Here is a 19,702-nt window from a genome sequence, read left to right as displayed (position 1 = left end):
TTACCCTTCAAAATGCCTCAGTGCGCTTTGTGCGATGGTGCTGAGTCCTGATGTCCATGGTCTATTTTTCTACCCAGGGCTTCAATACTGCCTTTAGGACATTTTTCCGATAATATTCGGCATTTGTTTTGCCGAAAATAAATTTGAAATAATTTATTTTGGCGTATTTGGCTCTATGAAGCAAATCTTAATTTATTTGTTATACCCTCCACCATAGAATGGGGGTATATTAACATTGTCATTCCGTTTGTAACACATCGAAATATTGCTCTAAGACCCCATAAAGTATATATATTCTGGGTCGTGGTGAAATTCTGAGTCGATCTGAGCATGTCCGTCCGTCCGTCCGTCTGTTGAAATCACGCCAACTTCCGAACAAAACAAGCTATCGACTTGAAACTTGGCACAAGAAGTTGTTATTGATGTAGGTCGGATGGTATTGAAAATGATGGAAACTTTTACGTATAGCCCCCATATAAGTGGACCCCCAAATTTGGCTTGCAGATCCTCTAAGAGAAGCAAATTTTATCCGATCCGTCTGAAATTTGGTACATGGTGTTAGTATATGGTCTCTAACAACCATGCAAAAATTGGTCCACATCGGTACATAATTATAAACCGATCCCCAGATCTGGCTGAAATTTGGAACATGTTGTTAGTATATGGTCTTTAACAACTATGCAAAAATTGATCCACATCGATCAATAATTATATATAGCCCCCATATAAACCGATCCCCCGATTTGGCTTGCGGAGCCTCTAAGAGAAGCACATTTCATCCGATCCGGCTGAAATTTGGTACATGGTGTTAGTATATGGTCTCTAATGACCATGCAAAAATTGGTTCACATCGGTGCATAATTATATATAGCTCCAATATAAACCGATCACCAGATTTGATCTCCGGAGCCTCTCGGAAGACCAAAATTCATCTGATTCAGTTGATATTTGGTACGTGGTGTTAATATATGGCCTCAAATACTCATGCAAGAAGTGGTCGAAATCGGTGTATAATTATATATAGCCCCCACATAAACCGATCCCCAGATTTGACCTCCGGTGCCTTTTGGAGAAGCAAAATTCAACCGATCTGGCTGAAATTTGGTACGTGGTGGTAGTATGGTATGGTATCCAACAACCATGCATGAATTGGCCCATATCAGTCCATAATCATATGTAGCCCCCATATAAACCGATCCCGAGATTTGGTTTTGGAGCATCTCGGAGGAGCAAATTTCATCCCAGTCAGTTGAAATTTGGTACATTGTGCTAGTATATGGCCGTTAACAACCATTCCCATCTAGGTCCATATCGGTGTATAGTTATATATAGCCCTCAGATAAATCGGTCCCCAATCACACAAAAATTGGTCCATATCAAGTCCATAATTGTATATAGCCCCCATATAAGCGACCCCAATATTTCAATTCTGGCTACCTACGTACCATGCAAAGGTCCATATCGATTCGTAATTATTCGTAGACTTACCTACACATACCTTTTTTCTAATACAAGCAGAGAAGAAACATGATTGTCACAATCATATTCGAAGAGCCAAATAATATGATAGGAGCTATTTTGCGGCAACCATGTTGGCTCAGTGAACATGGTTCTACGAAAAATAAAATTGTCCTCATCTAAAATGTTATTATATTGATAAAAACAATTTTGTTTCCATTTAAAGACAATGGTCACGATCTAAAATGTTATGGTATTCGTTAAAAATGGTTTTCTTCCAGTTAAAAGAACATGGTCACAACCTAAAATGTTTTGATCTTTATGAAAAAACCTTTTTCGTCGCCAAAAAAAAGAACGCCACTTGAAAAAGAAAACACAAAATTAACATTATTTATTTAAAAAAGGAATTCATTGTTTATTTGTATTTACTATGTCGTGCAAGCAAACATCCCATATTTACCTGTACCTGCTCAATGTTTTTATAAAATGATTTTCGCTGCAAAAAAATCAAAAAAGTAAATGGTCACGAAAACAATGTACATGGTCTTTATGGCCATGTAATGGTTCTAAACATGTCTATACGTAACCTATAAAAATAATTTTATCTCTGCAAAAAAGTAAAAAAATTGAATGGTCAGGTACATGATTTTTCCGACCATATAATGGTCTCAAATTCTATCATTTAAATAATAGAACATGTTTGCGGCATTTGAGAACCATTTAAATGCTTATTGCCAGCATATATTTTTCTCCGCTCGAAAATTATTTTTACAAATACAAAATATATGGTTTTCGCGACAATTACATGCTCTATATAAGCATTAAATGGATGCGGCAACCATGTCCAAACAGGTTTTTTCTGTGCGTGTACATACCACGTATGGACTAACTCACAATTTAGAAAACGATTTAAGATACCAAAACCCAAGTAATTCGATTGTGGATGACAGTCTTTCGTAGAAGTTTCTACGCTATCAATGGTGGAGGGTACATAAGATTCTGCCTGGCCGAACTTACGGCCATATATACTTGTTATACCCTGCGCCACACTGTGGAACAGGGTATTATAAGTTAGTGCATATGTTTGTAACACCCAGAAGGAGACGAGATAGACACATGGTCTCTTTGGCAATAATGCTCAGGGTGGGTCCCTGAGTCGATATAACCATGTCCGTCTGTCTGTGAACACATTTTTGTGATCAAAGTCTAGGTCGCAATTTAAGTCCAATCGCCTTCAAATTTGGCACATGTTCCTAATTTGGGTTAGAATATAACCCTATTTATTTTGGACTAATATGGACCCAGCAGCCAGAGTTTTATACCGATTTGCTTGAAATTTTGTACAAACATAACACGTAGTCGTATAGTCAAGTGTGCGAAATTTGATTGAAATCGGTTCAGATTTAGATATAGCTCCCATATATATCTTTCGCCCGATATGGACTTATATGGTCCTAAAAGCCAGAGTTTTGACCCAATTTGGTTGAAATTTTGCACAGGGAGTAGATTTAGCATTATAGCTTTGCGTGCCAAATTTGGTTGAAATCGCTTCAGATTTAGATATAGCTCCCATATATATATATTTCGCCCGATATGGAGTAACATGGTCCTAGAAGCCAGAGTTTTGGCCCAATTTTTTTGAAATTTTGCACAAGGAGTACAATTAGTAATATAGTCATGTGTGCCAAATTTGATTGAAATCGGTTCAGATTTAGATATAGCTCCCATATATATGTTTTTCTGATTTCGACAAAAATGGTCAAAATACCAACATTTTCCTTGTTAAATCGCCTCTGCTTAGTCGAAAAGTTGTAAAAATTACTCTAATTTTCCTAAACTTCTAATACATATATGTCGAGCGATAAATCATAAATAAACGTTTGCAAAGTTTCCTTAAAATTGCTTCAGATTTAAATGTTTCCCATATTTTTTTACTAAAATTGTGTTCCAACTTAAATTTTGAGTCTATAGATTTTGTAAAAGTCTATCAAATTCTGTCCAAATCGAGTGATATTTAATTGTATGTATTTGGGACAAACCTTTATATATAGCAGCCAACACATTTGACGGATGTGATATGGTATCGAAAATTTAGATCTACAAAGTGGTGCAGGGTATAATATAGTCGTCCCCGCCCGACTTTAGACTTTCCTTACTTGTTTTGTTTAGCTTCTTCCTTCATGTACTCTCCATTAAAAACGTGTTAACAACAACTCAAATTCCCAAATTCACAGTCGGCTTCAAGTAGAAATTATGCTATATTTCAAGTTAAAAACGTCTTTATAATAAAGTATTGAAAAAATGTCCAATTTTTGAGAGCTTTTTTTGCTTTGTAGTCAAGATACAAAAAGTAAACAAATTCAAAGAAGATTGAATAAATTTTGAAAAATTTTCCAGAATTATTAAAACCAATTTGACCTTAGTTAAACAAAATTTTCTTTCATGTAAAGATACTAATTTTAAAGTCTAATCACACGCAAAAAAATAATTCTTTCCTCCCAAACGAAATTTTAGACAAACAAAGTTCGTTTCTCATTTGCTTTTCGTTGAAAGGAAGTGTATTTGGATGAAAAGTATATACTTTTTGTGATAAACGTTTATTCTTTTCAGGGATGTAAAAACAATTTCATAAAGACTAACTCAAAAAAAAAAATTTTCTGGCTAATTGCATTTTCCATCACATCTTTCTCACTTCCACGAAGTTTTTTAGTTCTTAGCACCTTTTTCTGTAATACCAACAATGTAGAAGAAATTATACGATTTTATAAATTTTAACAATTTTTTTACCTTTCGCCTGGACAGAGAATCGAACCGCGGACCATGCACTTTGTAAGCCAACACACTAACCACTGAGCTATGTACCTGTTATGGTCATCAATAGATAATTATCCATATAAGTTATATTTATATAGCATAGCTTGCGGCGCCCACGAACCGAATAAACAAAGTTTATTTAACAGAAACAAACATTTAGTTTGGCACCGTGGAGCAGTGGTTGCTACGTCCGACTTGCATGCCAAGGGTCGTGGGTTCGATCCTCGCTTCGACCAAAGTTTTTTTTTGTTTTTTTTTTTTTACATATATTCCAGATATGTTCGGAAGATTCCGAAAAAATGTTCAACATTACATTGTAGTATATTAAATTTTGAACTGTAAACTGTGTCTTATTAAAGACCTAAAGTCGGAAAAGAACAGTGTTTGATATAAACGAAATGGACTGTGTTGTTGTTTCAAAAATAACTTTTTTTATTGAAAAAATAAACATTTTGTGACAAACGATTTTTTTGGTGATAAAAAAATTTAAAATTTTCGAAGCAATTCAAAAAACTCTAACAAAAGAAAAACGTTTTCGGTACACGTTTTCCAAACGTTTTTTTTTTTCTTTGCGTGCACTTTACTATAAGAAAAAAAAAACGACTTTATTGAGAAGTTTATCGACTTTTGGACAAGCATGCGAACTATGCTAACAAAATTCGCATTCGTATTTTAAGGTCATGAAATCTTTGGCTTCACAACAATAAGTTTTCAGTGTTGGTGGCGCTATTTTCATACGATCCGTTTTAAATTCAGAATGTGATGTCAGTAATCATCCTCTAGGTACCATATAAGAATTAGTCCATTATTATACATAGCCCCGATACAAACCGGGGCTATATTGATCTGACTTCTGGAGTCTATTTCATTAATTTTTTTTAGCTGAAATTTCAAGTGTCAGAGTTGAATGGAGAAGTCGAACGAATATCTAGCCAAGGGAAAACATTGTTTAGGTTAGGTTAGGTTATGTGGCAGCCCGATGTATCAGGCTCACTTAGACTATTCAGTCCATTGTGATACCACAGTGGTTAACTTCTCTCTTATCACTGAGTGCTGCCCGATTCCATGTTAAGCTCAATGACAAGGGACCTCCTTTTTATAGCCGAGTCCGAACGGCGTTCCACATTCCAGTGAAACCACTTAGAGAAGCTTTGAAACCCTCAGAAATGTCACCAGTATTACTGAGGTGGGTTAATCCACCGCTGAAAAACTTTTTGGTGTTCGGTCGTAGCAGGAATCGAACCCACGACCTTGTGTATGCAAGGCGGGCATGCTAACCATTGCACCACGGTGGCTCCGTGTTATTGTTAAGAAATAGAATGAAAGAATGAATTTATGTGTACTGTATGATTTTCCAGCTTGCCTTCCTTGTATTCAAATTTATTCCGTTTTTATTGATATATCCCCGGTATGTATGAAAATTGTTGTACTGTTTAATCAATTTAAATTCGTAAGTAAATAAATTGCATTTAGTTATTTTTTTCATATAAAGTTCTGTTTCTTAATATCTGGCAGCACTGGCGAGAAAGATATCGAGAAGATGCAATTAACCAGAAAATTAAATTTTTTTCAGCTAATATTTATTAAATTATTAATACATGCTGTAAAAGACGTCAACGTTTATCACAAATTTAATATAATCTATCGCGCAAAGAAAATTGCAAAACATTTTTTTTAGAGTGTATATTTTTCATTCTCAAAAATGCTTTTGAAAGCACAGTTAAAACATAATCTCTGTTATATCTCCTTCGAAGTCGTCTGGTACATGTAGGTGTTAAAGCAAAACTATGCAAGCATTGTCTAGTCTATGAACCTGTTAAGTTGTAGACAACCAGACAGGATATCCAGACAATAACTCATTAAAGAAGTTTTACACAAAACCAAAATGCTATTGGGATTCTCTATGTGAATGTTTAGGTGGGTGTGTGTGTGTGTATATATATAGTTGAGCATACACTAGAGAAGACGTACTTTATCAATATGACTCCTCAACTCAGACTCGCTCTCTCATATTCTGGTATTCAGACACAAATCACTGAAATCCTTTTGAATGGTATGTTGTATTGCAATGGAGGTGATGACGATGGTGATGCATTGCCCAAAGACACCCCCGCTAATACAAAAACTGCAGCTGATGTTGTGTGGTGCCCCAAGCTAGTCAGTCAACTAGAATTGCTGACTTTCTATAGCGCTGCAAACCAATCCCACCACCCCCACTCCCCCCACTAGTCTCATGTGCAATAATTCATTTTGTCAGTTAGTTAAGTTCTACGATGACGTTGCTGTTGCTGTTCACCAGGAAACACAATCAGCCACAATTTCAGTTTTGATGTTCATGGCTTTGTTTGTTCCATGATGTTCCTGTTCCTCGATGTCAGACTCCTTGCACTCTATGTCAATGTATAAGTAGAAACTTTTTGGTCTTCTTATACACTGCGAAAAAAAATGGTACGATATTATTTATGTTCCGAGTGAGGCATTATTTATGCTGGTTTAATTACCCCAAATAGGTAAATAAACATACACTCCAAGCTATTAAAAAACGGTAAAAATAGAACAACTTGACAAAATCATTATTACAAAAAAAATATATATACAGAGTGGTTAATATGTAATGAAAAAAGTAAAATGGTATATTTGTACATTATTTTGTTTTCAAATTTTGTTGCTCCAAAACAAAAAATGTCGGAAATAACATCAAATATTAAAATTAGTTTAGATTTGTACGAATTTGATACCTTTGGTACGAATTATGGTTTTCAAACAGCTGTTAAAGTAGAGGTGAGCACGTGACACGAAATTTTCGTGACTCGCGCTTGAGTCCTGATCATGTGTTCAGACAAGTTCCTAATGGAAATTACTCATACAATTATTCGGGAGTCACGATATTTTTCGTGTGTCACGACAGCGACCGATATGTTTGACTGTCACAGTTGTTCCAGATCGTTTTTATACCCTCCACCATAGGATGGGGGTATATTAACTTTGTCATTCCGTTTGTAACACATCGAAATATTGCTCTAAGACCCCATAAAGTATATAAAGGGTGATACGGTCAAAATTTGGTCAATATAAACTTGACGTATTTCTTTCAATTTTGCATTTAAAAAACCTGAACACCCATCATTTTGAAGGTGTGTGTGTGTAAAATGTTGCTCCTATTTTGATTTTGGAATTCACTCTTCAGTTGTCAAAATGCCGTCAAAGCAAGGTCAACCGTTACAAATGTAATTAAAGTGTTTGGGGAACGTTTGTCGACAGCCAGGAAGTCTGGATCGGGGGGAAATCGAAAACCGGAAGCCGCTGAGACGAAAAAGAGAGTTGCCGGTAGATTCAAGCGAAACCCTAACCTCTCTCTCCGAGATGCCGCAAATAAGCTGGGTGTATCGTCTACAACCGTGCATCGAGCCAAAAAACGAGCTGGACTATCGACTTACAAGAAGGTAGTGACTCCAAATCGCGATGATAAACAAAATACGACGGCCAAAGCGCGATCCCGGAGGCTGTACACGACGATGCTGACGTACTTTGACTGCGTGGTAATGGACGACGAAACCTACGTCAAAGCCGACTACAAGCAGCTTCCGTGACAGGAGTTTTATACGGCAAAAGGAAGGGGAAAGGTAGCAGATATTTTCAAGCACATAAAACTGTCAAAGTTCGCAAAGAAATATCTGGTTTGGCAAGCCATCTGTACCTGTGGCTTGAAAAGCAGCATTTTCATAGCTTCCGGGACTGTCAACCAAGAAATTTACGTGAAAGAGTGTTTGAATAAACGTCTGCTGCCTTCCCTGAAGAAACACGGTTGTTCCGTACTGTTTTGGCCGGATTTGGCATCTTGCCATTCGGTAAAAAGGCCATGGAGTGGTACGCCGCCAACAACGTGCATGTGGTTCCCAAGAACAAGAACCCTCCCAACACGCCAGAGCTCCGCCCAATTGAGAAATACTGGGCTATTGTCAAGCGGAACCTAAAGAAGACCAAAAAACTGCTAATGACGAGTAGCAGTTCAAGGCAAACTGGCTTTCTGCGGCGAAGAAGGTGGACAAGGGTGCTGTACAAAATCTGATGGCAGGTGTCAAGCGTGAGGCCCGGCAATTCGGATTTGGAAAAGCGAAAGCCTAACTGAATATTTGTCCTGAATTTTATACTAATTGAGGACTTGCAGACCCTCTAATAGAAGCAAATTTCATCCGATCCAGCTGAAATTTGGTACATGGTGTTAGTATATGGTCTCTAACAACCATGCAAAAAATGGTCCACATCGGTCACTAATTATATTATGCTCCCATATTAACCGATCCCCCGATTTGGCTTTCTGGGCCTCTAAGAGAAGAAAATTTCATCCGATCCGGCTGAAATTTGGTACATGGTGTTAGTATATGGTCTCTAACAACTGTGCAAAAATTGGTCAACATCGGTCAATAATTAGATATAGCCCCCATATAAACCGATCCCCCGATTTGGCTTGCGAAGCCTCTAAGAGAAGCAAATTTCATCCGATCCGGTTGAAATTTGGTACATGGTGTTAGTATATGTTCTCTAATGACCATGCGAAAATTGGTCCACATCGGTGCATAATTATATATAGACCCCATATAAACCGATCACCAGATTTGACCTCCGGAGTCTCTTGGAAGACCAAAATTCATCTGATTCAGTTGATATTTGGCACGTGGTGTTAATATATGTCCTCAAACACCCATGCAAAAATTGGTCGAAATCGGTCCATAATTATATATAGGCCCAATATAAACCGATCCCCAGATTTGACCTTCGGAGCCCCTTGGAAGAGCAAAATTCTTACGATTCGGTTGAAATTTGGTGCGTGATGTTAGTATATGGTATCCATCAACCATGCAGGAATTGGTTCATATCAGTCCATAATTATATATAACCCCCATATAAACCGATCCCCAAATTTGCCTTTTGGAGAAGCAAAATTCATCCAATCTGGTTGAAATTTGGTGCATGGTGGTAGTGTATGATATTTAACAACCATGCCAAAAGTGGTCCATATCGGTCCCGATCCCGAGATTTGGTTTTGGAGCCTCTTGGAGGAGCAAATTTCATCCGAGTCAGTTGAAAATTGGTACATTGTGCTAGTAAATGGCCGTTAACAACCATGCCTAACTAGGTCCATATCGGTCTATAGTTATATATAGCCCTCAGATAAATCGATCCCCAATCACACAAAAATTGGTCCATATCAAATTCATAATTGTATATATCCCCTATATAAGCGACCCCCATATTTCAATTCTGGCTCCCTACGTACCGTGCAAAAGTCCATATCGATTCGTAATTATTTGTAGACTTACCCACACATACCTTTTTTGTCTAATATATACCACGTATGGACTAACTCACAATTTAGAAAACGATTTAAGATACCACAACCCAAGTAATTCGATTGTGGATGATAGTCTTTCGTAGAAGTTTCTACGCTATCCATGGTGGAGGGTACATAAGATTCGGCCTGGCCGAACTTACGGCCATATATACTTGTGTTTTTTTTTTTTTTTGGAAATAATTCCCGACTTTTGAACAGATAAAGATATCAACATAATTTTTTCTTTGTGTGAAAGCTGAAGTGTTTTTCTCTAAGTTTACAAGTTTGTGGGGAGTCAGTAGGTTCAAAATACTGACCCCACTTTGTCAACATATTGCTAAAAATAAATTGTGAGGTCCAAGTTCTATCCAGCAAAGGAAACATCATCGAAATCGGTTCAAAATTGCGGGGTTGACAGCATAAATTTGCAACCTTTGACGAAAACACCTTATTTTTCACACAAAGAAAAAATTATGTTAATATCTTTATCCGTTCAAAAGTTACAGAATTATTTCCAAAAAAGGCGATTTGGAACCACTGTGGGTTGTTGAACCGAATTTGCATGACTTGGATGTTAATTATTTTTATAATCTTTTCATGATTTTTAAACGTCTAAAACGTTTGGCCTCTCATCCCAGCAAAAAAAGAGCTTCCAAAAAAGTACATGGGCTTGTAATAGGACGGAAGTACTCCATTTTTTTCCTTAGCATTGCTTTAGAAGTTGTGCCTTGGGAGTTTTTTTTTTTGACGAAGTAATTTAAAAAATTAAAAAAAAACAATTTTTAACTCCACAGAGGGTTAAACCTGGCTTTGTGAACCTAACATGACACCACGGAATGACATTCTAAAATTCTTCCTGAGATGTTCTTTGTTTGTTCAAATCTCACTGGCGGCAATTTTTTTATTAAATGTTTTTCTAGAAAACTATTTGTTATGTTATACATCGTTTCTATTTTGTCGTTTTTTGTATAAATGTATTTTTCCCATTAAAAATCAACAAAAAATTTAAAATATCGTAATTTGCAAAACTTTCTCAAAAGAACTTTCATGGATGTGAAAAAGTCAAACGGCACAGGTTTATTATTTTTTTACTTTTTATACCCACCACCAGAGAATGGTGACGGGGGAATAATAAGTTTTTCATTCCGTTTGTAACACATCGAAATATCGATTTCCGGCCATATAAAGTATATATATTCTTGATCATGGAGAAATTCTAAGACGATATAACCATGTCCGTCTGTCTGTCTGTTCTAATCACGCTACAGTCTTCAATAATGAAGCAATCGTGCTGAAATTTTGCTCAAACTCGTCTTTCGTTTGCAGGCAGGTCAAATTCGAAGGTGGGTTATATTGGTCCAGGTTTTGATGTAGTCCCATATAAACCGACCTCCTGATTTGAGGTCTTGAGCATATAGAAACCATAGTTATTTGCCTGAAATTGGAAATCTAGACGTATTTTAGGACCATAAAGAGGTATGCCTAAAATAATGAGTATCGGTCCATGTTTTGTGATATAGCCCCCATATAGACCGATCTCCAGATTTTACTTCTTGATCTTATAGAAACTGTAGTTTTTATCCAATTTGCCTGCAAGTGGAAATCTAGAGGTATTGTAGGACCACAAATAAATGTGCCGAAAACGGCGTGTATTGATCTAAATATATTTTACGACCATAAAGAGGTGTGTCGAAAACGGTGAGTATCAATCCATGTTTTAGTATAGATTTTACTTCCTGTAATCATTTAGACAATGGGTATAAAAATCTACATACTTTAGATTTCAAATCAAGGTGATATTTCATCATTTTCTTGCACACTTACAAAAGATGTTAATGATTCCTCTACAACTCAAACAAAAATGGTTCTTTTAAAACCAGAATCTGATATAGTCTTCAATGGTAAAATCTTTAAATTTATCTTTAGGAAGTGTACAGGTTGAAGTGCTCTGCTTGGGAGAATATCTGTCATCAAACCCCCCTGAAATTTCAAATGAAACTATAATATTTGATTCATGGTGGTGGGTATTTAAGATTAGGCCCGGTCGAACTTACAGCTGTATATACTCGTACTTGTTTATTGATGTTCCATTCTTTTTTGCGATATTTAATTGTCCAAAACTTTAATTTTCACTTAAAATTGCCTAATTCCGTACTTTCTAAGATTTGTCCATAGGAACTTCATCGGAAGTGGAAAAATCGATAGGGGATCCCGGGATACGCTTTAAAATAAATGTTTGTGGAACAACTTCCAATTTTTTTGCAAAAATTAAATAACTTGTACAATTTTATTGATTCGTACTCTGTTTTTAACCTATTTGAAATAGGAAAAGTTAGAATTACCCATTAAAAATATGAAAAAAAAAACGATTTAAAAAAATTTATTTAAAAGACAACAACTTTGGGAGGACATTTTTGCCAGTGCTTTTAAAATTGTGCCTTTAGAACAACTTCCAAATTTTTTTACAGGGTATATGTATCTATGTATAGGGCTATATAGATATCTGCTCAGATCTAATTAGTTCTCTCAATTTCTACTCGGGATTGGAAATGTTTTGGTGCAAATTTTTTCTGTGTACACTGAAAAAAAGCATGCCCGGTTCCAAAGCTTTTGTCTTTACTTTAAAAAATTTGGTATTGATTCCGAGCCAAACAAGCGGAGAATACAAGTAAGGATACTTTAAAGACACAATTCTCTTTTAAATTTGGGTTTTGTGTACTTGCTTCTAGGAAGCAAATTTTAATTTTTCGCTTTCTCAGCTTTTTTTCTTCATATGCTATCAAAGTCCTTTAAAAACGAGTTAACGACAACTTTATTTTCCAAGTTAAGACTCGACTTCCAGTAGAAATTATGCTATGCTTCAAGTAAAAAGCTTCTTTAAAATAAAGTGTTGAAAAACATGTCCTATATTTGAACGATTTTTTGCTTTGTAGTCAAGATGCAAAAAGACAACAAATTTAAAGACAATTTCATTAAATTTAAAGAATTTTTCTGAATTATTAAAGTCAAGTTGACCTTAGCCCAAACATGTTTTCTTTCATGCTATGATACCCATTTTTAAGCCAAATCACTTAATTATAAGGACAATACGACTTCATTGAAAAGTTTATCGACTTTTGGACAAGGACAAAAACTTTATATTAGAGAAATGCGTCTTCTATGCTAAGCAAAATTTGCATTCGTATTTTAAAGACACGAAATCTTTGATCTCACGACAATATTTTTTTCAGTGTAGGTCATCTCCACTGTTCTAAATGAACAAATTTTGTTGTAAGCAACAATTTGTCTTCTAGCATCGGTATCTGTGCTGGTATGTGAGAATCTTTTTGTGTAGTAGTGGCTACAACTTTACCTTCATTTGCATTCGTATTTCGGTCGATTGGGTTGCAGTTAAATTGCCTTTCATGTGGCTTGTGATAAAGGAAGTGTAAAGTGAAGCTTAATGCAATTATTTCAACTTCATTGGCTAAATGACTGCAATATCGATGTAAAGAAGTTAAATTCTAGTCGCATGTAAATGAATATGGATTCAGTGAATAAAAGGTCTGCTATTGACTACAATTCGGTAATGATTCTGTGTGAAACAATGACTTTAAGAGTAATCAAAAATAATGAAATAAAGTCGGACGGAATTGTCCAGAAGGCATTAGTATACCACCACATTTGGGGAGGGATATTAGTAAAGATAATGAATTAAGATTTTGGTAAATCTGCTGATATCAAGGACTATAGGGTGGCCGATATTTAGTGCAACCAACTTTAGGTTGCTATCATGTCTAAACTGCTAATCTGTGTACAAGATTACAGAAGCATTTTGATCTATCGCATTTATAAAATGTTCCACGTAAAAAAGTAACACTATGATCTTGAAACAGGTCTGGGGTGATCATATCCATTCTCTGAGTGTATATAAAGGGTCGTTAAATTGTAAGGGCCGATGTTGAATGTGAACCACACCTAAACGACAAGTTTTTTCCGAATTTTATTTGACATTTCTCTATTTCAGACTTACTCAATTTGAACCATGGAGAGATACACAATCCAACAACGTGTTAAATGGTTCCAAGAAATGGCAACAATGGATGATCAATTTTCGAAGAAAATCATCTTCAGTGACGAGGCACATTTTCACCTCAGTGGATTCGTCAATAAACAGAATTGCCGCATTTGGGCGAATGAGAATCCAAAAGTGATTGTCGAAAAACCAATGCACCCACAAAGAGTGACTATTTGGTGCGGTTTATGGGCTGGCGGCATTATCGGGCCGTATTTTTTCCAAAATGTGGCCGGTCAGGCAGTTACTGTGAATGGTGTTCGCTATCGTGAGATGATAACGAACTTTTTATAGCCCAAATTGGAAGATATGGATGTGGACGATATGTGGTTTCAGCAGGACGGTGCCACTTGCCACACAACTAACGAAACAATGGCTCTTTTGCGCAACAAATTCAATGGCCGTGTTATCTCACGTAATGGCGATGTCAACTGGCCGCCAAGATCTTGTGATTTGACACCGTGGGACTTCTTTCTTTGGGGTTATTTGAAAGAAAAGGTGTACGTCGATAAGCCAGCAACAATTCAAGAGTTAAAGGATGAGATAATTCGGTACATTAACGGCATAGAACCTCCATTGTGCCTCAGCGTCATCGAAAATTTGGACCATCGGATGAAGGTGCGCCACCGAGGTCGCGGCGTCCATTTGGCCGATATTTTGCTCCATACGTAATTGAGTAATACCAATATATCATAGTAAAATAAAATTACAATAATTTCCTAAATAGTTTGTGTTTTGTTCAAAATCAACATCGGCCCTTGAAATTTTAACCACCCTTTATGTCAAATAATTCGAAAAACTAGAGTTAATTTTACAAAATGTCGATCAAGGAAGAGCTCACCCTACCCAATTTGGTATCAAACAAGAGATATCCTATTTGCACTGCACACAAAAAAGATGGCCAATATTTTTCCAATTAAAATCTTAATTTAATTAAAAACAAGTATATACAGCAGTAAGTTCGGCCAGGCCGAATCTTAAATACCCACTACCATGAATCATATATAACAGTTACCTTTGAAAACTCTTCGTCGTAGTGTGTTACTTGATAATATATATAGCGGGTTACTCGATTAAATAACGCCTTCAGTTTCAAGCAATTTTCATGATCAGTATGTCTGCTATACCCTCAAGAGGTGAAATCGGTCTATTTGGAGGCCTTACCAAATGGAGCGATAAAAACTAAATCCGTTACAATTTCAGGCAAATTGGATAAAGACTACGTCGTATATAAAAGCCTATGAGTTAAATCAGGAAATCAGTCTATATGGGTGCTATGCCAAAAAATTGCACCGACACACAAAATTCAGCACACCTAGCTGTGGTTCTAAAAAAACCTACAGAATTCAGATCCCAAATCGGAGGGCTGGTTTATAAGGGCGATATATCAAAATCTATACCGATACACAATTTATTCGAAACACCTATTTATGGTCCTCAAAAACCTCAAGATTTCAAATTTCAAGCACATTGAATAAGAACTACGGTTTCTAGAAGCTCAAGAAGTAAAATAGGGAGATCAGGCTATATGGGGGCTATAGCAAACCATAGAACGATATACACCATATTCGGCACACCTAACATATTTTTGGTCCTAACATACCTTTAGATTTCTAATTTCAGGAAAATCGGATTGAAAATACGGTTTCTAGAAGTCCAATACCCCAAATCGGGGTGTCGGTTTGTATGGGGGCTATACCAAAACATAGACCGATACACCTCATTTTCGAAACACCCATTTTTGGTCTTGAAATACCTATAGGTTTCAAATTTCAGGAAAATCGTATTTAAAATACGGTTTCTAGAAGCCCAAGACCCCAAATCGGGGGGGGGGGGGGGGGGGGGGTTTATATGGTGGCAAGGACCGATAGGCACCATTTTCGGTACACTTAGTAATGGTTCTAAAATACTTCTAGATTTCGAATTTTAGGCAAATCGGATTTAAAATACGGTTTCTAGAAGCCCAAGACCCCAAATCGGGGGGTCGGTTTATATGGGGGCTATACCAAAACATAGACCGATGGGAGCCACCGTGGTGCAATGGTTAGCATGCCCGCCTTGCATACATAAGGTCGTGGGTTCGATTCCGGCTTCGACCGAACACCAAAAGTTTTTCAGCGGTGGATTACCCACCTCAGTAATGCTGGTGACATTTCTGAGGGTTTCAAAGCTTCTCTAAGTGGTTTCACTGCAATGTGGAAAGCCGTTCGGACTCGGCTATAAAAAGGATGTCCCTTGTCATTGAGCTTAACATGGAATCGGGCAGCACTCAGTGATAAGAGAGAAGTTCACCACTGTGGTATCACAATGGACTGAATAGTCTAAGTGAGCCTGATACATCGGGCTGCCACCTAACCTAACCTAACCTAACCTAACCTAAAACATAGACCGATACACCTCATTTTCGCCACACCCATTTTTGGTCTTAAAATACCTATAGGTTTCCAATTTCAGGAAAATCTGATTTAAAATACGGTTTCTAGAAGCCCAAGACCCCAAATCGGGGGGTCGGTTTATATGGGGGCTATACCAAAACATAGACCGATATAGCCCATCTTCGAACTTGACCTGCTTGGAAACAAAAAACGAGCTTGTGCAAAAATAAAGCAAGATATCTTTATTATTGAAGGCTGTAGCGTGATTATGTCTGTTGTAATCACCAGACAGACAGACGGACATCGTTATATCGTCTTAGAATTTCTCCGTCTACTTTATATAGTCGGAAATAAATATTTCGATGTGTTACAAACGGAATGACAAAGTTATTATACCCCCATCACCATCATAGAATATGATGGTGGGTATACAAACCAACTAAAAAAATTAGTGATTCAATTAATTTTTCAATCAAAACATAAATCACTTACACACTGAAAAAACAGTGAACCCTTTTCCATTGCAAAATGAACTAAACTGTAGTAACATTGACCATGATTTAGCCCTTAAGATTTTTTTCAACTTGTCTAGTTTATAATTCTCTTAAGTTTTAGTTCATCTATAAAATTGTAGTTTAGTTCATTTCTACAACACCATAAGATTTATATACCCCTACCAAGTTAAAAAGTCAGTATTATTTTGTTTTACTTGCTTATTTTGTGGGAAACCCGATAATAAAAATTGGTTAACAGTCTCTTTAAAATGTCGACGACTAAACTATTTTTAAATCAATCATTCCACAGTACAGAGAAATTAAATAATTAAAGGAACAACAAACCGTTTTACTATTATGAAAATTTTCATACATTAAAATTAAACTTTCTTTAAGCAAAAGTATTTTATTATAAAAACTTATGATGAAAGTTCTTAATACAATGTTTTTGTGAATAAAAATTATGACCACGTGGAACAGAGAGTAGTTCATTGGAACCCGCTGTTTGGACATTTTGACTTATCCTTTTTTTATTCATCGTAGGTAATTTTTTCACATATCTTGCTGGAAAAAATGGAAACAATAATGAAAATTGTTAAAAATTAACACCATGTAATGAAATATAATTTTAATTCTTCATTTTAGCTTGTAACTTACCATATTTGGGGGCATTTTATCGAATGGTGTAAGGAATTCAACTTTTCTTTGGAAAACGTATCTCATAAAATTGGTACCTGAAACAATTAGGAAATAATGAAGTATTCTATATAAACTCATAAAACTGTGTTGTTATCGATGTGAAGGATATAATAAAATAAATATTCTAGTTGAAAGAAAGCCAGAGTTTTAATATAAAACTTACCAATTCTCTATTAAATTGTACGCTGAGGGGAAATATAAAAAGTTGTCCAAATTTATTTGGGCTATTCTGAAATTAAAAATTTATTTTTTACATTAAATAAAATTATTAAATAGGTTTCCAAAAAATCGAATGAAAAAAATAATATGCATAAAAAACACAAATATTCTGATTAAAAGAAAGTTAAAGAATCCTTACCAATTCACTATTAAATTACAAGCAAAGGAGTACCAACATTTTTTTCAAATTTTTAAGGGGTTATTCTGAAATTAAATATTTGTTTTTTTACATTGAAATATTACATTGGTTTCCAAAAAATTGATTAAAGAAATACTAAAATAAGGTATTAAAAACTATAATTTTGATGATAAAAAGGTCATAAAAACGTAAATATTCTAGTTGAAAGAAAGCCAAATTTTAAAAGAAAACTTACCAATTCTCTATTTTCGAACCCATCTGGAATTGCTCTGAAATTAAATATTGCTTTTACAACAAAGAAAAACATTAAACTGGTTTCCAAAAAAAAAAATAATTAACAAATAATAATATACATACAAAATATTATTTTTAAAAGAAAGCCATATTAAAAAACAATACTTACCAATTTATGGCTAAACTATACCCTGAGATATAACAAAAATTGTCCAAATTCATCTGGAATTGAATATTAATTTTTTACATTGAATAATAAAAATTTCAATACACTTTCAATTTCAACATATTTTCTAAAATATTCTTAATAACTTTTCTCGAAACTACCGATAAAATATTAATAACTTACATTTAAAATGTTTAATAAACAAACACCAATATATGTCTCAAAATTCCAAAATATTCCATGCCTTTATATTCCCTTGTTGCATATTAAAAGATGCAACAGCCCACGCCAACGCCAACTATACAACTGAAGCATGCCAAACAAAACCAAGCAAAGCCAAAACATTCCTACAACAACAAAAACACATGTGCCTTTATTGAAAACAACACCTCATCCAGCCAATAAACCATCCAAGAATAACAAACACACACACAAACCACTAAATAACCAAAATAAAAACAACCCCACGCTCATGTATACACAACAAAACTCAAGTAACATCATCTTTACATTAATCACATTCCACTATGCCGATAAAGATCTCTGTACTATGCATTAGTTCATCGCATCTGCTGACAATTTACTCTGAGAATAATATTCGTAAAGGCACACCAGTTTATGAACGATGAAACGTTTAACTTAAAATTTGCAAAATTTTCATGAAATGTTATCTACCATTTTTGACGAAAATGTCTATAAATTTAATTACATGTGAACTAAAAATATTTCATTGGGTAATTTTTTACCAACAATTATTAACTGTAGGAATTGTCAGTAAGAAATTGCTATCCACTTTCAAGTTCATTTTTCGTAAAAAAATATTTTCTCATACAAAAAAATCTTATAGTAAATTGCACTTATTATTTAGAAAATACTTTACATTTCACAAGTAGTTTTATAGCATAACAAACGAATTTTTAACTACCAGTTAAGAAATTTTTTAAGGAAATTTCCATCGTATTTTGTAGGCCATGAACTAAACGATTGCTACTTAGAATTTGTAAAATTTCCTTTCGAGTAGTTAATTTTCGTTGAAGATACGAAAAATGAACTAAAATTCTGGAAAATTCTTGTAATAAATTATTGTAAAAATCTTCTTAAATTTACGAGACACTTTTTTTTCTGTGCATAAACTAATTGAAGCAATTAAATTTGCAACTTAATCAAATAATTTTCTTTAATTGATCTCGATGACCAATAGATCATTGGCGTATTTGAAGCAACATCCATTAAAAATGAATTATATCAATTAATTTCGTGATTGATCATTTATTAAAATCCCAGTTTGACACTTGTTAGTATTCCACAACATCATATCCAAAATGGAAACCCTAGAAGAGAGACAGTGTGACACTATTCACTTGCCCAATCGATATTTATGAGTCCAATGCACTCGATTCCATAAAGATGCTCTGGTCACATCTTAGTTCGCTGACTTCATCTGAACTGACTGACTGACTGAGATGAAATTGAGTTTATTTTTAGCAACAAATCTTATTTTTGTACCCCAAGCCAACTGGCCATCACTTCGATGTCTGGAAATTGCATTCAAGTCAAAATGGGCAAAAAAAGCTATGGCCATTTTTAAACATAAAGAAATCCAAATGCGACATCCTTGCAGAGTCTGGCTGTGTTTCATTGGCCATAAATTAACTGCATAAGAATCATTGTAGTCGTGTACGTTTTATAGTAACCGGTTTCCAAATGCACGCTTCCAG

The 19,702-nt window shown here is 35.2% G+C and overlaps 1 long non-coding RNA gene across 1 annotated transcript; it reads right to left on the bottom strand.

Moving 5' to 3' along the window:
* Window positions 1-17,024: 17,024 nt before the first annotated feature.
* Window positions 17,025-17,655, bottom strand: LOC142237289 (uncharacterized). The gene is made up of 4 exons (XR_012722430.1): window positions 17,585-17,655; window positions 17,390-17,455; window positions 17,185-17,261; window positions 17,025-17,091 (listed from the first exon to the last, which is right to left on the bottom strand). It is a non-coding gene; the product is annotated as an uncharacterized LOC142237289 (long non-coding RNA).
* Window positions 17,656-19,702: the final 2,047 nt, after the last annotated feature.

Source organism: Haematobia irritans, chromosome 4 (genome assembly GCF_050003625.1).
Source record: "Haematobia irritans isolate KBUSLIRL chromosome 4, ASM5000362v1, whole genome shotgun sequence".
Classification (NCBI taxonomy): Eukaryota; Metazoa; Arthropoda; class Insecta; order Diptera; family Muscidae; genus Haematobia; species Haematobia irritans.
Note: the sequence above shows the minus strand (reverse complement) of the source record. Positions and strands in the feature narration are given on the sequence as shown.